This window comes from Ambystoma mexicanum, chromosome 10 (assembly GCF_040938575.1).
Source record: "Ambystoma mexicanum isolate Mex_15411 chromosome 10, UKY_AmexF1_1, whole genome shotgun sequence".
NCBI lineage: Eukaryota > Metazoa > Chordata > Amphibia > Caudata > Ambystomatidae > Ambystoma > Ambystoma mexicanum.
Window position 1 is genome coordinate 199,851,557 of NC_090932.1, and position 26,796 is coordinate 199,878,352.

The following is a 26,796-nucleotide window of genomic DNA, read 5'->3' on the forward strand; positions in this document are numbered from 1 at the left end:
CTGTGGATGCACTCACAAGGGTTTGCTCATGTGTTCTGTATAGTAGGTGTTGTGGTAACACCATTTTCCTACCTGTTAAGACCTCATGGGGGCTAACACCTGTTGCTTTGGCAGGAGTCAACCTGATTGCCATCAAAACCAATGGTAAACGCAAATCCCAGCTGGAACCTGCTTCTGCCACAAATTTCTTTAAAATATCCACAACAGACCTATTGCTTCTTTCAACTGTACCTGAAGACGCCGCCCGATATGCGATATGTAGTTTCCTTTTCACACCTAGTATTTGCCATACCTTACTCATTAGAGTACTTGTGAAATGACTTCCTCTGTCTGACTCAATTCTTTGTGGCAACCCAAACCTTGAGAACACATGGTTCACCAGCAATGTGGCTGCTGTTTGCGCACTACAATCTGGTGCAGGAATGCATTCAATCCACTTCGACATCAAACATACCACACTCAAAATATAACGGTGTCCCCTGCTCGACCTTTTTAAAGGACCTACATAGTCTATTTGCAAATCTGACCATGGGAGAGTTAGGCCTCTTTTCATCAATGGTGCTCTATGCATTGGTGAAGCAGGTTTAAATTGGGCGCATACTAGACATCCTCTAGTATATAATTCCACATCTTGGGACATATGTGGCCAGTAAGCATAATCTTTTAGTATTTCTAATGTTTTTTGTGAACCTCTATGGCCTGCGGTTATGGCATCATGTGCATGGTGTAGCATTAGTCCTCTGAATGAAAGGGGTACCACCCACTGTATTTGTCCTGTTATGGACTCTCTAATCATGAGTCCATCCTGTAATCTAATTCGTGTTTTGTTTTTTAATAGCACCCTCAACTCTTCTTTTCCCATACAGTCATTTTCTGTTAAAGGATTTTGTTTGGGATCTATCAAATGATTATAATAGATTCCCAAAATTTGATCATTCTTTTGTGCCTCAATCAAATCTTGGTCTGGCGTGTCATGACTCCACTGCACCACCGGTTGATCTACCTCCTTTGGTGCTTTAGAACATGTGACTGCATCAATTTGTATTTCACCTATTAAATAATCAATAGGTAGCAATTCTCCCATCACAGCCCCAATTTTAGCCAGGTGGTCTGCCTTATCATTTCCCTCCTTATCCTCTCCTGGTGTTTTTAAATGCCCACAAATTTTTCTCCAGTATATTGTTAACTCATTCTCTGACACCAATTTGTCTATGGCTTGTATCATTTTTCCATGCTTAAGTGGCTTTTTGTTATATGTAACCATGCCTCTTGCTTTCCAACCAGGCAAATACTCCACAAAGCTATTCCGTGCATAGTCAGAATCAGTCACCAGGACAATTTCACTGAACTTTTTATCAACTGCAGTAGCAATTGTTTTATAAATGGCTGCCAATTCCGCCACCTGACTGCTCCTATCTCCAATCCTCATCCCTATACTGGGGACACCTTCACATTTCAACCAGACATTTCCTATTCCTGCCACTAACTGTTTATTACTGTCATTTTCAATGTGAAAAGCACAACCATCCACATATACAGTTGGCAAATCCTTGCATGTTTTTTCATCAAAAGCTTTGTGTGGTGATTGTTCAAATTCCTGCAAACTAGTTTCTACTTCCATTTCATTTGGTATTTGTTCAGCTGCACAGTCATGTAAGTCAGCTAACCCTTGAGCAATTGGGTTCTTTTTATTTTGTCCATATCTCACTTCTACGGGAAAACCTTGTAATGCCAGCGTCCATGAAGTGATTCTGGATTGCGCTAGATTACCTGATCTAATTCTTTTACTCTCTAAAAATTGCAAAGGTTGATGATTTGTTTCAATAATTACCTTTTCTCCCTGAACAATGGGGCGGAAATGTTGTAGCGCCCACACAGTGGTTAATAGGGCCTTTTCACATTCATTAAATTTCATTTCAACTTGGGAAAATGCCTTACTTGCATATGCAATGGTTTTGTGATTCAAATCGTGTTTTTGTGATAACACTGCTGACATGCAATGTTCAGAAAAACCTATTTCTATAAAGAAATCCCTGTCCTTTATGGGGTATGCTAAACATGGTGCCTTTACAAGACATTCCTTTAATTTAGCCACTGCATCAGACTGCCCTTTTTCCCATTTCCAGGGAGTATTCAGTTTAAGCAGTTTAGTCAATGGTTGAGTGATTTCTGCATAATTTTCAATGAACTTTCTGTTATAGCCTGTCATCCCTAATAAACTTTTTACTCCTTTCACATTTTTAGGATCTTTTAATCTTTGTATGGCCTCTATTTTCTTCTTTTGTGGATTTAGCCCATGTTCAGTCACTTCATGCCCTAGAAAGTTCACTTTTGTCTTGCACCATTGTGCTTTTTGCAAAGATACTTTGGCGCCTGCTTTCTGCAATTGGCCAAGTACATGTCTTATTTCATCAAAATGGCTTTTCAGGCTTTCATTTTTTATCAGGACATCGTCCACATAAACTATTGTTCCTCTTTCCGCTGCATCCGGCATGACCTTTCTCAAAAATATGCCAAATTCACTCCCACTATTGATGTACCCGAACGGAGCTCTAAGCCAGGCATATTGAGTCCTGTCAAATGTAAATGAAAATAAATGTTGTATCTCCTCTGCCAATGGCACGCACCAATATCCAGAGGTGAGATCTAATGTGGTAAATACATTTGAACCATGTACCTGAGCTAGGCCCTGATCAATGAATGGCAGTGGCCATCTAGATATTGGTACTCTTTTATTTAACTCTCTCAAGTCTGCACACAGCCGCCATTGACCATTTGGCTTTAACACACCTAAAATAGGTGTATTGGATGTGCTATGAATGGGCCTGATGATTCCCCGTGATTCCAAATTTTTAATAATCTCTGCCAATGATTCTAAACATGCCAGCGGTAGTCTATACTGGCATACAAACACTGGGTTTCTGCTACACCCTTCTGGTAGTGTGGCCACATGTAAATCAGTTAAACCACAATCATAAGCATCTTTTGCAAATACATCCTTAAACTCCATAAATATCTCCCTCAGATTGTCCCTCTCTTCATTGCTTTCACATGCATCCGCTAAGGAGATCTGCTCTTCTACCATTTTGGAAAATTCTGAAAAATCTTCTGGTAAGGGAATCTCGGCGCTTTCTTCTAACTGTGTGGCTGTGTCTTTTTGTAAAGCTGCCACTTTTAAATATTTTGGCATATCAGCTTCCACTTCAATGGGCTGATTTTCTGTTTCATTTTCATTTAAATTAAATATTATGCAATCCTCCTGATGGCAGCACACTGTCTCATTTGAATCATAAGGATACACAGAATGAATTTTAAATATTCCTTTGGGCTGAGAGTCCAGGTGTTCTGGCAACTCGCCCTTGGCATCTACATATTTTCCAGGAATATTCCCAATCACCATGTTATTTAAATCTGCCGTATAATGTGATTTTTGTATGGCCATTCCTAATGGGGAGTTTTCCTCTAAATGAATATCCTGACAACCTTTATTATTTACCATGATTTTTACAGATCCCTCACCAATGTCTACCAATGGAATGTATTCATAATCCAGGCCTTGCTGTTTTATGGATTCATTCAGGCATACAAATGCATCAGAGCCTTTCATCTGCTGTCCATTTTTGCATTTCAGTGTTATTGCAAACTGTTTTGTAAATGCAGGAATAATAGTATTTTTCCTCATTTGTAATTCGATTGCATAAGGAACCAGTTGTGCACAATGATAAGCCCTTCTTTTGTCTTCAAATTCAGGTGCCGGTCCACCTAGGCGTGACCATATTTTTTGATTAAGGAAATCTAACACCATACACATTCTGTGCATGATGTCATTTCCCATGTAAAATTCATTTTGTGCTCCACTCACTATCCATACATTATGGTAAATTGTTTTCTGCCCAATGCTAATTTTAAGCATGCATCTGCCTGCAATTCGGTTTTCAAAGTCTGGACTGTCCAAGCCAGAAACATATTGGTTTTTAATCCTAAATCTCGGGATTTCTTCCCTTTCCATTATTTTTTGCAACAATTTCTCATTAATGAAACTCCTTTCATGTTCAAGCGCTAAAGTGGCTTTTATTGTTTTAAAATAATCATTTATACCAATATGAACCCATGGTTGCTCATCTTCCATGTGTATTTCTGCCAGAGTGGTAATGTGTTTTTCTGAATCTGTTTTAGGAGCAATATTCTGTTTGCACGTTTTCTCTTTTAGATAAAAACATAATGTGTGCTCATCTATGGCAGTCTGCCAATCTTTCCTTGGGTCCAAGTATATTTGTACAGGTAGTTTTTCATTGTCGCTCTGCATTTTGTCTTGACACATTAATATGACAGTGACACTAGGTATGCAGCTATTCTGGAGATATACCTCCACAGCATCATTTGTTTTGGCAACGGTGTGACATTCATTTATATTGCTGTTTTGTGATTTTAGTTTCTTAGGCCTCAATGTTTTTTTGGTTAAGGACCACAGCACTCCATTCACCCCATCTATGAGAGAAGACAATCTTTTCAGGCAATCTGTCCCCATCAGAAATGGAATTTCACAAATAGATGTGATCAATACCTCTTGTTTCATTCTGTGCTTTCCTATTTTTATGTCAACCTCAGTTACACCTATGATGGGCACCTCCTCCCCATTAAAGTTATGCACTGGGCCTTGATTTTCCTTCACTGTGATCTGACTCTGTGGAGGTCTCCCTTCATTGATACTCTTTACCAGCTCCTTGGACATAATTGTGGCCTGTGCGCCAGTGTCAATCATAGCAAAGGTGTGGCATTTTTCTTCTACAGTGATGGGTGCATAATATCTGTCCTCAACTTCCTCTAATACACATAAGAAATGTGAATTCTTACTGATTTCAGGGCTCACCTTTCTCAGGTCTTTTTCACTTTTGGCTAAGCACATTGGTAAATGGAAAGACATTTTTCCCTCCTTTTTACCCATTTCTGCGCGAGATTTTTTATTCATTTCTCCATGATCAGAGGTTTTTTGGAGTGTGGCCACTGTTCGCCCATCCATCTGGGTAACATCAGAGACCACATTACAATCCTCCAACTGAACATGTGTAACAACATCATTCAGCAATTTGTCATTTTTTAATTCTGTGCATTTGTGATCATTTAGTGTGATACCAGCCCTTTCAGCCTCTTCAAAAATATGTGGCTCAAAGAATTCTTCAGGTGATTGACTTGTACCCTCCTTGTGAGTATTTCCTTTTTCTGTCTGTGTTTGGTCATTGTTTTGCTTGCCCAGGGAAGGAGCTATAGCATCCCCACTTACTCCCTGTTCACTGGTATTCCCCATGCATGAGTCATTTTTCTTAAATCTGTTCCTTTGTTCTTTTGGAATTCCTAATGTTTCTTTTTCATTTGTGCAAATCTTTACTGTTTTATTTAGCTCTAAGTTAAACCGTACCTCTTTTTTAGAAGTATTTGCACTTTCTGTCACAATTTCATTTACTGGTACTTTCATTTTTAATCCATTAGGCATCTCAGAGTCGTTATGCAAAATTATATCAGAGCAATCTGTCATTTTGGCACTGCAGTTATCATGAGTACTTAGTCACTTTTCGGAAGCCCCCCGGTCATTGCTATGGCCATCAGCCCCCTCTTTGGAAGGTTGTTTTTGCGCTGTATAGAGCTTTCCTATTTGCTCAGCTAACATTTTCACTTGGGCCTCAAGGCACTGGAACCTTTCCATCTCTCTAGGATCCTCTTTCTGTGGCCTAGGTCGATATTGGTTGTTTTCCCCCTGATTGGATCTATTCTGATACCTCTCAGGTGATTGATGTCGGTTGGGATGGTTTCTGAACTCTTGATTCATTTGTGGAGGGGAGCGGGTTGCACCCATCCTTTGATTATAGTCCCCTGGTGGGGAATCATTGTACTGGCGTGGACTGTAGTTCACGTTTTGCCTCATGTCCTGTCTCTCAGATTGTGGGTACTGGCCCCTATGTTGATTTCCATTATCAGTAAATCGATCCACATATCGGGGCCTATCCTGATTACCATATATCATGGTGCTGGGATCAAATCTGCTCTGTGTCCCCAATGACTGGTAGGGACCATCATTTCTTTGATCTTGATTTTGTCTCTGGTTATTGTTCATACCTGCCATATCAGGCCGATATCCTACCCGGGGTCTGTCCCCTAAATACCTAGGGCTGATGTAGCTCTCTCTATTACTAGGATCATGTGATTAGAACATTGGTACAGGAAATGGCGATCTTTGTTGATTACCCCTTTGTTCAGGTGTCACATTATTTTTACCTTGGCTTTGAGCAGACTCAAGGGACATTTTGGCTGACCTGATTTCCATTACTGTGGCTGAGGGTTCTTTAGATTTAGGTCTAGTATCTTTCATTTTATCACTTTCTCTACCCTGACAATAGAGTACCTCATATAGTTTTGTGCTTTGATGTACAATCCATTCAAGGGACTTGTCACGGTCAAATTCACGGACCAATTGGGATATGATGTCTTTCTGTAGCCCATAGAAGTATGCAGTTTTAAACTCATTGGAATTTGAGTCAAAAGATACATCAAAGCGAGAAAATGCTCTTTTTAAGTCTTGTAAAAATTGGCGAGGAGATGTATTAGGTCCAGCAGTAATTGTGTACGCGACTTTCTTTGCCTCCTGCAATGACTGAAAAGGAGAAAAATGACGCCTAATTTCTTTTTCAAACTCCAGCCATGTCATATTCTGCTGTTCATTTAATCCCCTTATGATGCTGGCCGTCGGGGCATCTAAAGTTAAATGAAAATATTGTCTGTACTGTTCCTTAGGTATCTGGAGTGCTTTAAAAATGTCATGCACCGCTTCTAAGTGATCCTCAATGCAGCATTCACCTCCCTTTTTAAATGGTTTGATCAGGGCTTTAATGGATTTCATTATTTTTATGGGGCTACTTGTTGCAATGCATGGAATTGCACTATTTTGTGATTCAATCCTGTTTTCAGGTGTATGAGATTGGTGGCTGCCCCCAATGGGAGTATCAAATCCCCCAAGGGCGCTGCAACCAAGTTCAGTCACCGGCCCAGTCACTGGAGAACTAGCTCTTTGGGCAGAGCTAGAATTCACCTCCACTCCATTGAATGTGGTACCCTGCCGCCTCTCCTGGGACCTGGGAATGCACATTTGCTGTTCTAAGTCCTTACACTTTTTAAGGAGTCTGTTGGCTTCATCTTGCAAATAGTTGTTTTCACCATTCATTTTATTAATCACCTCCTGCATGTCGCACATTTGCATTTGGCATTCATTGAACTCTTTATTTCTCTTGTCTCTTTCTTGAATCATTTTAAGCATTTCTTGTTCTGCACTCTGGAGATCACCTTCTTTTTCACAATGTTCTTTTTGTAAAATCTGCATTTCTGAAACAACCTCATCTTTATCCTGCCTAATGTGATCCACTAAGGCTTTTAAGTGTGCCAATTCTTGCTCACTATCTTCAAATTGTTTCTTGCTTTTGGATAACTGAGTATCAAAGTCTCTGCATTTTAATTGCATGTCTTTTTGGCATACATCCAATTCTGCTCTCAACATTTCCTGATTTTTACTTGCCCCCTCTAATTCAGTCTTTAACCTGTTAATTAGCTGAGTATCATTCTCTTGCATTTGCAGGGACTTGTTTAAAATAAACCATATTTTGCCGCATAGCCGTATTAAACAGTCTTTCTCTGCACTTTTATCGGCTGCATTCAATAATCTTGTAAGGCAGACCTGAATTATGCTGCCTTCTGCAAAAATATTGTCTAGTTTTTCTTTCTGCACCTCACCCTGAATGCGGTTACTCCATTCTAACATGCTATTCGACGACCAATTCCCATGTGCAAACAACTTTGCCTCTAAATATTGCACTAGATCTGAGAATGTGGTTTCCCTTTGTGACATTCTGAAATTCGTTTTTAGAGGCACACTGCTATTATAAAATGGGTTCCCTTTAATGTGCAAATGGAAGTGTGAGACACACTTGCCACGCCCAGTAGGTACTCTATGATCACTTTCCCGGCCTGCAACGCACCATAAATATGTAGGGTATTTTGTGGAGTTTTGGGGCCTAACGGTATTTTATTACCGCCGAAAAATAACTTAGCAATAATCACTCCTAGTATTCAGATTTGGCCATGTGCAACAATAATACAGTGGACATGCATTATTTCAGCACCCAGACATGCATATTTGGTATGCGTGGTTGGTATGCGTGGTTGGTGAGCATAATTCCCTTGTTTTATTTGTGGCACCAATGTCCAGAATCCCTTATCTTTGCTTAGATTTTTCGTGTAATCACTAGAGAGACCTCAGACCTACATTTTAGGAATACCACATTTTCAGTGTTAGTGTTAGTGTGCCACCATGGGCGATCTCACTGACTTATTTACGACAGAGAGCTATATGTGGTAATTTTGTGGTAATTTCCACTACCTTATATACGGTAGGGAACTATGTTCAGAGAGTCCCTCTTCCCGTTGGCTCATGTACCTCCAACGAGCTATGCTACAAACAATCACTCTCAATTGTCCATACTGAATATGGTCATGCACACATCTGTCTTAAAATGACAATTGCAATGTTTAAAAATCTCCCCTCACCATCAGCACTGTATTGGTAAATATAAGACACACCACCCGTCTGCTTTCAAATATTTTTCTGTATTATAAAAGTTGCATTTAAACACGATCTCACTCTTTACAGAAATAAATAAAACAGCACATTAACAGCATTGTCTGTAATACACTAAAAAAAAAATGGCGGAGAACAGAACACAATTTGCAACATTAACGTGTGATTAAGGCATCGGAATCCCCTTTCCTACTCTGACTGAACATTCTCGTACACACTCAGCTCCCACACTTATGTAATTACCTTATCTGTTCAGAGTTTTCTTCAGCTGTTCTCTTTCTGAATGTGGCTCCCTTGAAGATTAACCCCAGTGAAAAGGAACGCCTGCCTTCTAAAACCGGGGTCATTGCCTGGAATTCTCAGCTTTTGCAGATAGGAATGCTCCAACCAGGAAAAAATAGGTCCTTCTCCCAGCTCTGCCAAATCTTGACTGCCCTTCTCTCTCCTCAAACTCCCCCCAGCAAAACTCTGATCACTCCCTCTAGCATGATACTTGCTATGACGCTGCTCCAATCAGAATCAATCATGCCATCTCCCCCTTCTCTACACAATGGCTCATTTTTATAGTAATACTTTGTAACCAACTGATTTCCTGTTCTTTCGAGCTCTTTTGCTTCCTGTAATTATGTGGACAGGGCAGCAGAGAAAAAAATGGATGTGCGTTTAAAAGTTCACTTTCAGAATAGGCCTAATTCTGCAGTGGAGACACATTTTTATTAGTGGATTATGTTTCATTAGTCAGGTTAGTTATAAGTAATGTTAGTTATTATTTTCAAATGTGTCTCTCGCACCATAGGCATTTCAGGTGAAAAATAGTGTGCATTTTTGAATGTGCACGTGTGCTTTTAACTGTAAAAATAGATTTGCATCTTATATGTTAAAATCGTTTTTGACTGAATAGCCTGTCTTTCCTTGTTAATCTGGTAACACATATAGCAATGCACCATAGGCATTTGGTGCTGCATCAAAAAAAAATTGCTACCTGTGCAGTAGTGCTGTACTCTGTGCTTTTTGCTACCTGTGCAGTAGTGCTGTACTCTGTGCTGTTTGCTACCTGTGCAGTAGTGCTGTACTCTGTGCTGTTTGCTACCTGTGCAGTAGTGCTGTACTCTGTGCTGTAACACGCCAAATATCCTTACAGTTCACAGTGAACACCCATGTATATTTTTGCGTGTATTGATGTTCCCTAAGAAAGCACTGATGGCTATTGTGTATAAAAGAAAATGCATTACATTGGTGGTTCCCTTTATGCGGTTGCCTCAATCATGAGACATGCATCAATCTGTAAGTTTCAATCTTTGGCAGGCCATCTAAGCCCTTCATCCTCAGGTCGATACATTGAGAGCCATTACATTGGGTAATAAAACAGCTGTTATTATAGCACATAGAAGTAGAAGAATCTTGTATGAAAAGCTATATTACCTATAATTTGTATTATCATTTTTACGCTTGGGCCCCGGGTTAAGACCTGGTAGTCCATACTGCCACACCGAAAAAATGTATCAATCTTTTTAAGAGTAAAACAGGTTTTAGAGAATGGGGTCATTCCATTTGACCCTTGGCTTGTGGGGTAGCTGATATAAGTACATAACTGCTAAGGGATGAAGACAACCCTGGATCTAGGGAAGAAGAGAAATGTATGTAAATGTACCGAGCCTATGGCATGGGAACAATGGGAACACCAATGGAGCATTCTACTCATTGTCAGCCCACAATCGAACATTTTCTTGTCAGCAAATATAGGATATCACAGGGCATCGTTCAAACACAAGGGTGAAAGGTGTACTGTGAACTCCTTACTGTTAAATGGGAAATCATATTGTACCTCCTTTCTCGTATATATTGGCCTAAGCCCAGTCGGTCTGCGAAGAAAACCACGTTGTAAAGTTCCGATTTTAGATCGACTTCGCCGCCATTTTAGGTTCATCCACCATTTTGATTTCTGTTGAAATGTAACTCTGTATTCTAAAATGGTGGACTGTGTTTCCAATGTGTAACCGAGCTGTCCTGAACCTTGCACCATAGTTAATGTTTAGACTGTCCGTTGGCCGAATGTTTAGGCTGAGTAAAGAGACCTTGTCCCATGCCTGACTTGTGGTCTTAGTGCTGTCCGCACCAATAAGTCTGATCCGCGAACATACATCGAAACAATGTAATACAAATATCGAACGTGGACACTGGCTGAACTGCATTGTGAGGGACATGTGCTAAGGTTTACTGCTAAATCTGGGAATACACTGTTGCCATTGTGACTTATTTGTATGTAAACTAAATGTAATCTGTGTGCATATTGTCGTATAAGCCATAAGTGAACTAAGCACGAACTCTAGACCATGGATTATTAACTTGCAGAGGGGCTGGACTTTATTACCGAAAATGTATAAAATGCACGAATGTCTAGATGACCAGTACCTCTCACTTCTGACAGTGAAGGGCTGGTATTATCTGTGATGTAATGAGGGCCAGATAACTATCTGTTTTGTTCTTTGTAAACTGTACAGTAATAGAATAAAGATCTGTGAATCTTTATAAGCCCGTGCTTGGCATATTTCCTTTTGTGGTACTCAGCCTCGATATTTCCTTGCTTTTACAGATGGCGCCCGAATAGGGACCCTCAAGATTGATGCCATCTCGTTGAAGGTTGATGCAGCTTTTGGACCGGGAGCAGATGGTGAAAAAGGGGGCCCCTTTCTTGGATGAGAAGCAATACCTCAACAGTACTGCATGACCCGATCCCTGGACGGTGAGCCTGAGGTCCGAGACGGCATCTTAACGAGGGTCCATATATCGAGGCGGGCAGTTTTGCCGAAATCACCAACCACGTGGGTCCTTTGTGTCCTTAGAAATCCGATCGGACCTCCTTAGTACCTTGATCAGGTGAGTAGTGTCCCGATTCTTAAGTATCCTGATTATTTGTTTTGCCGTATTGCACTTGCAAGTACAATTATTGACCAGGTAACACCAGTAATCTGATATGCCTGGGAAAATGCCTGCCTGCTTCAGGGCGTTATTCCACAGTGACAGACAATCTTTGGAATTTGGCCGACCGGCGCCAATGGATGAGTCGCCGGCGTGTACTATGTACTGTAAGCACGGCATTGATAGTATAGTGTTCAATGATATTTGGCACAGACAAAATAGACATGCTTCTGAACTTCAGTGGCCAATCAATGGTACTTTTGAAATTCCTCACATAGAATATTTAGAGTCCATATTATTAAAGAAAAAGGCTAGACCTGCAGCATTTGATGTATTATGGAATTGGAAGAAAGAAGCTATGCAGCAACTTAAAAGTAGGGAAAAACCTGCGCGCCGTCATATGACCAATGCTGAAAAAGCATTGTTATATGATCAAACAATCTGAGTCAGTTAGGAGTATGGATAGGGCTTTTTCACTTGGTATCCAGAAAATGTATCTGTCTAAAGACGTTCATGTATCTGATGAGCTGATTGATAAACTTCTAAATGAACGAAGGCCTGGTGCCACTGTGCCACCTCTGTATTTTCCTATTCCTGCTGTTTTACCTCTTCCTGCTGTTACTCCTCCTCCCGTAGTTCTTCCTGCTCCTCCTATCGTTCCTCTTAATGTTCCTCTTCTTCCGGCTGTTGTTACTCCTCCTATCATTGCTCCTCCACTTGCTCCTCCGCCTTTGCCTGCTGTTACTGGTTTGGTAGATTTGCCTACTACACCAGTAATAGCACCTTTGTTACCGAATGTAAAAGATTTGTCTACTCTTTCTCTTCCAAGTGGTTTTGTACCGCTTGTAGTTGATAAGGGAGCGGGATCAAAGATTGTAACTCGTAATACTGTGTCGCAAGAGAGAAAGCGTGAATTGACAGCATGGGCTAGACACTGCATGGAGAAGGGTGAACAAGCTGATGTTTTTGCCACACTCTCTAACTTAGACAATGTTCCTGTGAAAAACGTTTTTATTGAGGGGTTGGGAATTCATTTACGTATAATGTGGAACAGATTAGATGATATAGATCTCCCACAAGGGTTGAGGGATCTGAATGTTTTAGCATATTCAAGAGATACTGTAGAGAAAGTACATGAGCACGTCGAGAGGGTTTTTGAGTATAGAGGGAGTTGAAATGGTTACGGAACGAAGAAATTGATGGTGATAGTTTGGAGGCCATGTTTGTACAAAAATGGTTCCTGCCTTGTTGTAAGTCAATGAATGAGGAAACAAGAATTTGCACAAAAGATGCAATTAGGTGGATTTCAGACATGTCGATATCTCCCATAGAAGTATATAACACTTATAGTCAGTATACGCCAGAAATGCAGAGGAAAGTGATACAGGTAATGGTGGAATACCTGCAGGATGAATGTATAAAAAGAAAGATTTGTTGTCCCGCAGAATTATTGAATATCTACAAGATAGCTTTTTCGTCTAACACTCCTTCAGCTGCTTTAGCGCTCGACTTAGCTCTGTTGCTCAGTAAACGTTCGGAGTTTCCTATCTCTCAGTTGCCTATGAGAGAGGTTCCTCCGACATTTGTCCCAGAAGTTGAGATTCCAGCTAATCCTGCAACAGGTACTGCTGCTCAGGATATTCCTGCACATTATGTGTCGCAGTTCGTTCACGTCCCTTTCTCGAGACAGGAAGTGAACACCATTATACAATCCATTCCCGATATTAGGAAGAATCCGACAGGGTTCTACAAAGAGATAGAATCTGTCTTGCAGTCATCTGTATTTACCTTGAGCGATATTGATTTGTTATTTCCCGTGCTCCTACCTGTTGATTTGTGGAAACAAATTAGGACTGTAGACGATGCAGCAGGGATGGAGACACATGGGTAAATATAGTTCGATTAGATAGAGAAAGGCCAGCTGGCAAGAGACCGCCACAGGTAATACTGACTTTGCCTGACACGATAGTCACGAAACTAAACGCCATAATTATTGAAAGAAGGATTATCTGGGACAAACTTACTGCTTGTGTCCAAGGGAAGTCTGAGGGTGCTACCGAATTCTTTAATCGGTTCAAACAAGTGTTTTCGGATTCTAGTGGACAAGATTTAAGTCTGGGAAACGATTATTCGTAGACAAGTTTGTGCGTGGATTGTTGCCTGACATCCAGTAGCAAATTATGTCTTCGAGAGCGCTTGGCAAGCTAAGTCTCAGTCTGAAGTGTTGCATATGGCTCAGTACTATGAGAACCGAGTCAATAACAAAAAAGAAAGAATTGAAAAGAGAAAGGGAGACCTGAAAACAAAAGTTCTATTACAGAAAATTGTTGGAGGCCCTAGAGGGGGTACTTCACAATTTAGGGGACAGTATGCTCCACAGGGAAATGTGCAGTTGAGTCCTGTAAACGTGAACCAGTGTGCTTATTGCAGACAAGAGGGTCATTGGCGTGCACAATGCCCGATCCTCCAGCAGAGGTCGAATAACGTATTTGGTAACATGGGTAGATGATCCAGAGGCCACCCTGGGGCAGGTGGTCCTGGTAGAAGTCAGTTTTCTCAAGATTCGCAACCTTTTTCACAGGATAATCAGGCATTGAGTGTGGATAATAGAAATCCTTTTTATCATCATTCTGCCGCTTACCTCTCTGAAGAACTTCCTTTTGACGACATTCTGTTTCGTTAGGATTGCCCGAAGCAGGGTTTGGAACCGACGCCTATTCCCGTTAATCAGAAAGTTCCCTACGTTGAGATGGTAGTGGGAAATAGGAAACATCTATTCTTGATAGATACAGGGGCACCGAAGTGTTCCATTGACCATTCACGGGTTCCAAACATTCCACTGTCAGGGCAAATGTTTCTGTAGGGTTTTTTGGTACGCCAGTAGTCTGTCCGGTTTCTTCGCCGGTACCGATTACATTGGGTCCATTCACAGACCACTGTCTATTTCTTCTGACTACAAACTGTGGAGAAAATTTGTTGGGGTTGAATCTGTTGAAAGAATTAAATGCAGTAATTCATTGTTCTTCGGAAGGAGTGCGTTTGACGATTTCACCACAGCAACATTCTGTCTCTCAGTTCCTGACCAGACCTTTGCCGCCGGAATTTAGTGATGTTCCGGAGTGTTTGTGGGCAATTGATGATAATGATGTCAGTGTTTTACAAATTGAGCCTGTTAAGATCGTTTTGAAACATGGAGTAAAGTTGCCACGTATTCCCCAGTATAAGATTTTGGTCGATGGTGAGCGAGCTTTGAAATGCATAGTCTCCGATTTTGTACATCGTGGGGTAATTGAGGAAATTGCAGGTAGTTTGTGCAACAGTCCGATTTTCCCCGTGTTCAAAAAAGGCAATAATGCAATTCCTTTTCGTTTCATTATTGATTTACGTGCCATCAATAAGATTGTTGCTCCACAATTTCCTGCTGTGCCTGATGTGACGACACTATTAACCATGATTCCGGCTTCTGCTACTCACTTTAGTGTTGTGGATCTTAAGAACGCTTTCTTTAGCATCCCTATGCACAAGGATAGCAGATATCTGCTCGCGTTCACCTTAGGGGGACGCTCATTTACCCTCACCCGTGCGCCGCAAAGGCACACGGAAAGTCCCAGCATCTATAGTAGGGCTTTGAAAGAGCAGCTTGATACACTAGAGTTGCCTACCACTTGTACACTGCTTCAATATGTAGACGATCTACTTTTAGCTGCTGACTCAGAAAGTGCCTGTAAGGAGGGCACCATGTTGTTGCTTATACACCTAGCAAAACATGGACACAAAGCTTCACTCAAAAAGTTTCAGTATTGTCGACAGGAGGTCACCTATTTAGGCTATCTCCTGTCAAAGGAGGGAAGAAGGTTGACGCCTGAACGGATAAAAAACATTTCTAGCATGTCTGTCCCAAATACACAGAAGGAAGTCAAAGCCTTGATAGGAATGGCTTCTTACTGTAGGCAGTGAATCCCGAACTTCTCGTTAACGATTAAACCAATGTTGGCTTTGACGAAGAAGGGCATTTCTTCGCCATTGCCGTGGAACTTGGAACACAAGCAAGCGTTTGATCTGCTCAAGACTGCACTGTGTTTGGCACCAGTTTTGGGCACACCAAATTATGAAAAGGCCTTTGTGTTGTATGTGTATGAACGTGATGGATGTGCTTTGGCTGTATTAACGCAGGAACATGGAGGGAAGAATAGGTTGTGCGGCTACTTTTCTTCCACCCTTGATCCTGTTGCATGCGCTTTGCCAAGATGTTTGAGAGCTGTCGCTGCTGCTGCTGCATCTGTAAAACAGAGTGAGGGTATGGTCCTAGGCCATGCTTTAAACCTGATGGTACCTCACTCTGTAGATGTTCTATTGAATAGAACACAAACGCAACACCTCACCTCCGCACGATTAACGAGATACAAATTGATCTTGTTTGCTCCTCACATTAAAATACAGAGGTGTTGCGTTCTGAATCCGGCTGAACTTTTACCTTTCCCGCACGGTATTGCTTGCAGTGACGAAGCATCACATGACTGCCTTTACACCACAGAGCAAGAGACAAAAGGCAGAATCGATCTGAAAGATACTCCTTTGAACAATCCACAAGGGGAGCTGTTTTGTGATGGCTCCTGTTTCAAACTTCCGGATGGTACATCCACGGCTGCTTATGCAATCACCACATTGAGTACGATTGTGGAAATCAAAAGAATGACGCATAACTCCACGCAGGCCACAGAGATTATAGCATTAACTCAAGCTTGTGAACTTTCCGAAGGGCTTAGAGTAAATATATATACTGATAGTCAGTACGCTTTTGGGGTGGTTCACAACTTCGGTAGACTTTGGGCAGAACGAGGTTTCTTGACCTCCCATGGAACTAAAATCCAGTATGGCTCCCTGGTAGTAAGGTTACTGTCAGCGCTTGCACTCCCCACTCAGTTAGCAATCATGAAATACGCAGCACATCACAAGATCATAATGTGGGAAAAGGGAACGCTTTCGCTGACCAGATAGCCAAACAGACTGCCACTGATCTCTATTCAGAAATGTATACTTCAAGGGAAGCCACAAATGTCTGTAATTTGGATGAGGGTATCGAATATGTGAAACGAATTCAAGCTGATGCCACTTTAGAGGAATCTAAACAATGGGCTGAGGGTTTGGCAAGATAGGATGATGACGGGTGATGGGTGGACAAGTTAGAAGGGAAATGGTTGTTGCCAGACGCATACATTACAATGATGGTCGCTATGGCTCATGGCCCCACCCACATCTGTGCACAGAAGGTTTCCAAAATGTTACAAAATGTCTGGGTGAATGATAAAATCTTCAAAGTAGCTGAACGTTTTGTCCAGAGTTGTATGATTTGTTTGCAGCACAATATGGGAAAGGGCACATCGACTCCTAGGGGTAGTTTTGGTCCACCTTCTGTCCCCTTTGAGGTCATTCACTTTGATTTCATTGAAATGGAGCGTTGTAATAACTACAAGTATGTACTAGTTGTAATATGCACCTTTAGTAAATGGGTTGAAGCCTTTCCTGTTAAAGATGCCACAGCAATAACAACAGCGAAAAACTTGCTGAAGGAATATTTTCTTAGGTTTGGTTTGCCAAGAGTCATCTGGTCGGATAATGGTCCACATTTTATCAATGCTGTAGTTCTGCAGATATGCGCGGGATCACAGATCGATAAACGGTTCCATTCGGTTAGACATGCTCAAAGTGCTGGCTTAGTAGAGAGACACAATGGCATCATCAAGAACAAGCTTGCTAAGACGTGTGACGGCACCAAACTGAAATGGCCAGACGCCTTACCGATTGTGTTGTTATCAATGAGAACGAACCCACAGACTAAGACTGGGGTCTCCTCATTTGAGGTGGTTATGGGTAGGTCAGCTAACATTTGGAATCTCCCTAAGCCCCGATCTTTGCGTGATATTGAACATGTACTTCTTTCCGACTACTGTGACCAGTTAACTAAAAATCTGTATTTGATTTATCAACAGGTGCGAGAAGCCCTCCCCGTAAGGTACGAGGGCCCAGCTGGGTCTTAGTCAAATCATTTGAACGAGCATCCTGCCTCACACCGCATTGGCGGGGCCCGCATCAAGTTCTCTTGGTCACACAGACAGCAGTACGAGTGTCAGGGTGAAAGCATTGGATCCACGTGTCGCATGTCAAGAGGATTCCCTTCCCTTTGCCACACGATACAGAAGACACAGATACCCTTACCTGCGCTGCACCCGACGACCACGTAGCATCGAGTAGCATTGAGAGTGCTTTGGAGTCTCTCCGTGAGCCCGTGGGGCCTGGGTTAACAGCTGCTTTATCTCCACACTATCCCACAGATCCTGTTGCACCATTGTCAGTATCCGTTACAAATCCACCACTTCCATAGGGAAGCAATGACACATTGTTCGCAGATCACGCAGTGCTGGGAGCCACAAGGTATGATCTGCGCCCAGGAGATTGACTTACTGCACGGTTCGGCTGTGCATCAGGAAAAATCATCAGAGGGCTTGTCTTTTTGGCCCGTTCTTTTGCACGTAAGGGAATTATGTTGGCTAGGGTTTGGGAAGGACTGAGAAAACGCACGATCAGGAGATCGCCAGCAAACAAATTTTGGGGTGTTTTCGTTTGAAGAAACAATGCCTGCAACCGCTCCCACTCGTACGGAACAAATAAGAGACTGTGTGACCGACCGTAGTAATGAACAATCAAATGCATGGGCTCGAAAATTGTTGTCTTGTGATTATGTTAACTGGCTTCACAATATTAATTGCCTTAGGATTTTGGTATTTGGAAGAAGTACATCTGCTTGAAATTCCCACTGAAAATGTACCTACTGTTTATATACCTTTTGTGCATCTACACACTCTATCTCCTAGAGACTCTCAGCACAGACAGAGTTACCACAACAACACTGTATTACTCATCATGAATGCCACACATGCCATTTTTAACAAGTCTAATTGTTGGGTCTGCTCGCATTTACCGCAACACGGAGATAAGGGGCTGGGCTGGTACATTCATGCTTTACCTCTGACTACTGCATGCTATGCTTCCTTAAGGGCACTATTCTTTGGCCGATGGAACGATAGCATCTCGGGGAACTTTGATGGGACGAATTTGAATAATTTTGAAAAACGAGTTCTAACGCCCTTGGGATGCTCACTCTTTGTGAATAGGAGAAAGCTTAATGTTGCTTCTATTAGGCCTTCTGATAGACTGTCTTGTCCTTTTCAGTCTTTGATCTCTTTCAAAATGGCTCCTATAGGCAATAGGGATGCCATGCCACCTTGCTATACTGTTAACCACAGCCCCGATTCAGTTCCTTTCTGCATACAGAGGAATGGTACTCAGTCAATGGGTGATTTCAAGGGCTGCGCCAACGTTGCAAACTTGACCAGTGAGGACAGACCTTTGTATGTAGGCGAACCTGTCTACTTTGTTTGCGGTAATGAAGCTTTCCCATGGTTACCTAGGGATTGGCAGGGAACCTGTTATCTAGGAATTCTGTTACCCGGGGTATTCAGAGCAAGCACCATGGAAATCTCTAAGGCTTGTCCAAGGCGGGACGAGAATGGTGATACTTCAGCACAAGGTCTGGGTGACATAGCTAAATCCTTTGTACCTTTTTGGGGCAAGTATTGAATTTCGAAGACATCAGAAGACTAGCGAGAGTACTGGAGAGGACCATCAACCGGACCACTGACATACTCTATAACATGACTTTAGAACAAAAAGCGATAAGATTAGTGGCAATTCAGAACCGGACGGCGTTAGACATCATCCTGGCTGAGCGTGGTGGGGTATGTAAATTAGTGGGGTCCGCTTGTTGCGTTTTCGTGCCAGATTCCTCCCCGACTATCTTTAAGGCAATACAAAATCTGCATGTCCTTAGTTCAGCAGTGCATGTTCCTTAGAGAAACTGGGATCTTAGCGCTTGGTTCTGGGACTTCTTACGATCTTGGGGATGGAAGCTACTTTCAGTCTTGCTGATCATTTTGAGTATTCTGTTGTTTTTCTGTTGATGTATACAGTGTCTTCCTGGAAAATCTTCGGTGTTAGGAGGATGTTGTGCACAGGCGATGGGAACATTAGGACACAAGGTACGCGCCCCTGAGAAAATGACCAGCGAATTTGTGTTAAAGGAAATATCTGTTTCTGACCTCATGGCGATCGATATATCTGATAGTGATTCAGGGTGTATGGACATTGAGACGTGGATTTACTTGTAAAGTGACTAGAAGTAGTTTAGCGCTTGGCTTACGCCAAAAGGAGGGTTTGTTAAACGGGAAATTATATCGTGCCTCCTTTCTCGTATATATTGGCCTAAACCCAGTCGCTCTGCGAAGAAAACCGCGTTGCAAAGTTCCGATTTTAGATCGACTTCGCCGCCATTTTAGGTTCATCTGCCATTTTGATTTCTGTTCAAATGTAACTCTGTATTCTAAAATGGTGGACTGTGAATCCAATGTGTAACCGAGCTGTCCTGAACCTTGCACCATAGTTAAAGTTTAAACTGTCCGTTGGCCGAATGTTTAGGCTGAGTAAAGAGACCTTGTCCCATGCCTGACTTGTGGTCTTAGGGCTGTCCGCACCAATAAGTCTGATCCACAAACATACATCGAAACAATGTAATACAAATATCGAACGTGGACACTGGCTGAACAACATTGTGAGGGACATGTGCTAAGGCTTACTGCTAAATCTGGGGATACACTGTTGCCATTGTGACTTATTTGTATGTAAACTAAATGTTATCTGTGTGCATATTGTCGTATAAGCCATAAATTAACTCGCCGCGAACTCTAGACCATGGATTATTAACTTGCAGAGGGGCTGGACATTATTATCGAAAATGTATAAAATGCACGAATGTCTAGATGTCCAGTACCTCTCACTTCTCACACTGAAGGGCTGTTATTCGCTGTGATGTACTGAGGGCCAGATAGCTATCTGTTTTGTTCTTTGTAAACTGCGCAGTAATAGAATAACGATCTGTGAATCTTTATAAGCCCGTGTTTGGTGTATTTCCTTTCGTTGCACTCAGCCTCGACATTTCCTTGCTTTTACACTACCTCATCACTTATTTTATCCAAAATAGAGACAGTTAAACAAATACATATTTAAGTGTGTAATCACAAATGTGGAGGAAACCATACTGTCAGTATACATGTCATACTAAATACTAAAATTGTAAATGGTGGAATAATGTTTCCAAAAGTCCATCTATAAAGGGAGGAATCAGACCAAGAGATTTTCTAACCAAAACATTCACACAAATACTTCCCCCCTCTTCTGCCAAATGGGATTCATCACTACAGTGTCCAGAGTTCCAAAACTCCAACAAAAATCCAACAAAATACCAAACAGCAATAAACTAAATCCTAAAGCAACACAAACACAAAAGTCCTCCAGTGTTCAAATAAAGGTAGTTTACACTAGTCTCGCAAAGGGTCATCTCCTTTCCTCCTGTGATACCTGTGAGTCAGGTGGATTTCTCCTCCTGCTGTCTCCTTGCCCTCTGAATACCCCTCTGCCATGGTTGTACCGCTCTTGGGGCCAACAGTTGTTTTGGAGGTCTGCCAGATGTTTCGCTTCTAGGTCTCTCTCCCTGTCTTCAATTATTGGTCATGCTTGTGAGGACGTCTCACTGGTGCTGATGGGGTTTGAAGGACAAGTTCCACCCTGTTCCTAGCTTCCCACTTCTTTCTTCTATGCTGCCTCCCAGACATGGCTTTCTTTCCTTTCCTTTTCCTAGTCTCTCCTTCATGCGTCCGGCATAGTGTCACTGTCTCAAACTTCCTCTGCCTACTGCACTCTCCCCTTTACCAATGTTGTCTAGGGAACCTCCCTATTCTTGTCTAGATCCTTCTCACCTGTTTCCTGGGGGTGTGCTGATATCCCCCTCTCAATATGCTCCACTTTCTGCTCACTCTCACCACAATATTTCTCAATTTCCTGGTTCTTTACTTTCACAGGCTTCACAATGGGCCCCTAATGGAAGTTGTTACCTTCCTCTGCAGGCAATGGCCCTCATTACAATTATGGTTGTCCGGAAATAAGGGGGCCTGTTGCGACGTACCGGCACCCTTTCTAGACTGCCATACTACAACAATGCCAGTAGGGGCCACGGATCCCCCAGCAGGCCTTACCTGCCAGGTTTTCCGGCCACCACAGGCATGGTGGTCACTGAAGCACCAGCATCATTGGCAACAATGCTGGTTCTTCAGCAACCCTATTTCCCAGTGGGAATGGCTGATTTTCCATTAACGCCGCTGCTTGTGATATCCCAGTGGCACAGGGATATCAGGCGGCAGTAAGGGTGTTACAGGGTTGCCAGTAACACGCCGCCTACCAGCGGGTTTTATCAGCAACCCGTAATGAGCCCCAATATTTATGTCTTTTCTTGTATGATCAAACCTCTGTCTCTGACTGGTCACTCTTTCTAGAATTTTCCCATGAAATCCTGTTCTGCCCCATCACCTTCAACTTCACTCTGTCTTAATTTATGTTCTCTTCACCATTTTCTCTTTCTGGTGTACTCTTATTTTATTAAATGTCTCCTTTTCCTCCTTCCCAGACTGGAATCCCTGCTGTACCTCCCTAAGGGAGCACTCATCTCACTGTCCTCCCTGACAATCTATTCCACTTTTTTTCTATATGATTAAGGTCTTTCTTTGGTTCTGCTTTCTCTCTAATTGCCAATACGGTACCCCTGGTCATTCCCTCTAACCTACTATCTTTCTCACTCTGCTCATATACAATCTCTTCTTCTCACTCTATGCACTTCAAAATGTCCTTCTGTTCCCTGTATGTTTATGTCCCACAAATTGTGCCCTTTGTTTCCCAAACAGCCTCTGCCTCTCGCTTTATTCACTCCTGGTTCACTGTTTCTTGTACTTCCCACATGATACCCTTGATATTCCCTTTAGAATGTATCCTTCTCTTTCAAGCACTCTCCTTCTACTAAGCCCACTCCTTCTGTACCACCTCTTCTCCCTAGATCTTGCTTCTTACCAGGGCTTACACCCTGCTGTACTTTGGGAAAGCTCTTTCAAGTGAACCCACTGTTGTCCAGGCTTTCCGGGGGCTGCTGCTCTTCACTGACCAGCTCTACACAGATCTGCCAATTTACCTCCTAGTTTCCTGACCTGGAGTTTCCGATGATCTTCTTCCCTCCAAGCGCTTCCAGACATGAACTTTTGCAAACCAAGCCTTCTTACTTGGGGTCTTCCAGAAGCTCCTTTTCCCAAGAATGACAAGGGCTGACAGTGCTGGCTCTCTTTAAACTGATGCCTGTTTCTCCTTATGTGTGCTTCATGGTTATAGTCTGCACATGTTCGATTAGGTTTATGCTGTTGCATGATTGGGCCATGTGCTCCTGATTAGGTGGCCCCTTAATGTTTTCTGTATCCCAGTAGAGGGAGAAACGCATTCAATATATCTGTGCAGGTCACACAGGCTTTCATATTGATTTTCTCTGGCAAGACTGCCCAGCAACATAAAGTAACAAACTCATTGTTTGTGTTTCTGTAATGTTTTGGGTTTCGTTTTGGTGGTTTGAAGGGGAACTGTCTTTCTTCTATGCCCAGAGGCTGAAACTGAATGGAGGTGGTTTGTGTCCCTCTAACACAATGGGACTATCTTTAACGGATGTTTTCTGGTCCCTGGACCACTACGGCTCCAGAGTGGGACCATTTGACATGCCTCTGCCATCAGAAAAGCTGCCTCATCACGCTTCCTGAAGCAGTGTGTGTGTGTGTAGTTGGAGTTCCAAACTGTGGAGGAGCTGAGGGATTTTGCGGGTGAAAATAAAAGGTTATATGTATGTACATGTGCATAAGAGGCGCTGGGTGTGTGTGTGCTTCTTTGTGTGTGTGTGTGTGTGTAGGTAAAAGTGTGAATGTTCGCAGGTGTGAATGTGTGTGCTGCAAATGCCTTGTGAATGTATCTGAATGTGTCCACGTACAGACTGAGGCAGGCATACCGCTGATTGGTGGGTCCTGGGGGCAGAGGCAGTTCACTAGGTCCCAAACTGAAACCCAAATATTTGTAATGTTTTTACTGGTATTTAGGGCAAAGCCAACAGGGTGGGTATTCCTACATTGGGATATGGGCCTAATTGGCAAAGATTTTTTGGACATGTTTTCTTAAAGTGGCACAATATTTAGCTGGCTTTATGGCTGCAGTCAACAGGATTAATAGTCTTATGTAGGGTTATTGGCCCAAATTGGTGCAGCAAGTATGGAAATATTTTCTTACAATAGCCTGCTATTTTGCTGTCATTACAGACAAAGCCAACAAGAAGAGTGTTCTTACATGTGAATGTTGGCCTACACTGGTGCAGCCATTATGAGCATGTTTTCTCACAGTGACATGGGGTTTCTTTTGACATTGTTGGCAATGCCAACACAATTAATGTTATTATGTGGAGATTTTGAGCTACATTATTGCATCCAGCATAGACATGTTATTTTACAGTGCCATATAATATTTACTGCAAATATTGACAAGTTAGTACAGTGATTGTTCTTAAGTGAGGATACTTGCCTTTATTGGTGTAACCAGTATGGACATATTTTCTTCTGGTGACATTTCAGTTTTGCTGTCCTTATGAAGATGATGAGTCTTTGTATATGGGTATACTATCCTACATTGGCATAGCCAGACTGGAGATGTTTTCTTTCAGTGGCGTTGGTATTATGGGCAAAGCCAACATGATGAGTGTTCTGATGTGGGGATAGTGGGCAATGTTGGCACAGACAGCATGGGCATGTTTTCTTACAGTATCAATACAGGCATTTTGAGCAAAGCAAACATGATTGTGTTCTTATGTAGGGATACTGCCATGTATTGTTGCAACTGACATGGACAGGTTTGGGCACAACCAGTGTGAACATGTTTGTAAGCTAGCCGAAAAACATGCATATAATGCATCAGAGGAATGCATTGGAAAATGGTCCTGTGCACTGTTAATGACCTGCCATCAATTAGACTTCATTATTTGTTTTCTTTCTAAAAAAAATGGGGCATCCCCTAAATGTTTTATTGCCAGAGTGCTTCTGCTTGAAGTACAGATAAATATAAACAGAACTGATCATGCGGGTATCAAGCTATCCTTCATTCTTGTGAGAAGACCTATTGGCCACCCAATGTGTAATAAATGCTGCACAATGCCTCAACTTTCGTTTCTAATACAAAAATGTATTTTATGTCTAATCAAAAACACATTAAATGCACACATAAAGTATACATACCGAATTCCAAGACATCAAAATAAGTATCACAACATGTACAGTGGAACAAAAGAGTGTTCACATACATGTAACTTTCAGCAGAAGATATTGTTTAGCGTGCAGGCTACTGAGGGTATCAGTTCTCCCTGCTTGTTAAAGTGCATAAGTGCAAAGTGGGTTTAATACTGTGAAAGTGCTGTATATGCAATCAACATTGTTTAGATGTTTTTCCATATCGATCTATGTTGGTATGGGAACCCAACCGCACACATTTATGAACTGCCAATACATTCTTTCATTGGTGTACATGAATGGCAACGTTACATCAGGTGTTCTTTATCAGTTCTCACAATAGTTCATGTTTTCATTCATTGCCCAGTGGCTAAGTTCTAATACTTTTTCTTTCCGCACTTAATAGGATGTTTTAATACGGAATGTTCGGTCAGCACAGGGTGTTTGGCTCCTTTAGTGAGGTTCCACCCATCATTGGAGTCCTTCTTCAACACATTTCTGTTGAGCCTTCATCAGGGAATACAATGGATTTAAACACACAGCAATCAAATTGCTCGACTACACCTCATTGTTTCTTTTGAATTCTGTAAAATAATAAAAATAAAGCACTAATGAGTGAGGTCTGATTTCTCTATATAGATATGTGTCCAACAAATCTACTCCACCAGACTAGGCCAATGACCTGATTCCTGGTTTACACACAGGAAGATGCATGTTTCTTTTCTTGCTATTGCTTTGATCTTTCAAAGGTATTCAAGGTGATTCCGTAATCCAAATTTAATTATATTGTGGCTCCTGTAATGGTGACATGTTCATTTAATATTTCTAATAATGTTCATTGCTTACACTAACAATGTTTCCCTTCATTTCACTGTAAGTGATTACATTTTTAGAATTTTTAGAAATGACTTACCTTCTTTCTCTGGTCAGCCTGTTCACAACTGGCCAGAATACAGAAATTCTGCACTGGTGCAAGTGCAAAGTTTGCACGATATTAGCAGTAGGGCAAAGTTTGCCCTATTTTAAAATACACTGGGACACATTAAAAAACCATTGCAACTCGGCAAGTGCAGATTGGCATATTAAATGCACCACGGCAAAAATTGCCCCAGTGCAAAAAAGATTCATTTTCACAACCTTTTTTTTACCAGGGAAAAGTTTGCCCTAGTGCTAATACAGAATGGTATTAGCACTAGGGCAAACTTTGTCCTGATCAAATCATGCATCAGAAATATATCTTTTTAGCAATAGGGCAATTTTAATCCTGGTGCTTTTAATATGCCAAACTGCACTTGTCGAGGTGCAATGTTTTTTTAATGTGTCCCACTGTTTTCAACAATAGGGTTAACCTTGCCCTAGTGCTAATACCGTGCAAACTTTGCACTTGCACAGGGGCAAAGTTTATGTAATCTGGCCCCTGGTGTTTAATGCTTGTCTTATTGGCCTTCTGTCCATGGGCCCTATTATAAAAGGTTGGTATCAGTGCACTGTGCACCATCAACCAAGCCCTTCTTGTTAATTAAAAAGAGGGGGATAGGCTTCCTTGTTATATACTAGCTGTTCACATGATAGATGATTTCATACTCATCTGATGTGCTCTCATATCAGTAGTGACTTGCACGTTATGCTAATGAGCTGCCGTTGTATCTACAGCCATCCGGTTCTCTAGCTTGGCTCGTGCTTGTGAAGATCCAAAAATGAGGAAATCTATTTTAGCCCCATTAAGACAAAGTCCACTTTGAATTGACTCATAGATTTGGCTGATGGTCTCAATGTCTTTATCATAGTTCCCACTCAGCTCAATAATATGACAGGTTATTTATAATGCACTTAATACCCAGAGGTTTCTAAGTGCGGACCCGAGTATCAAACCTGTGTTGCCCATGTCGTCTTGCTGCCAAGGCAAGCACGTTGCCGCTGAGCTATCCTCCCGAGACTACGCTGAGTGTCATCGGGGTACATAGTTAGTCACACTCTCAGATTATCCAAAAGATCACCAAGGGGTCAGCAAAACAT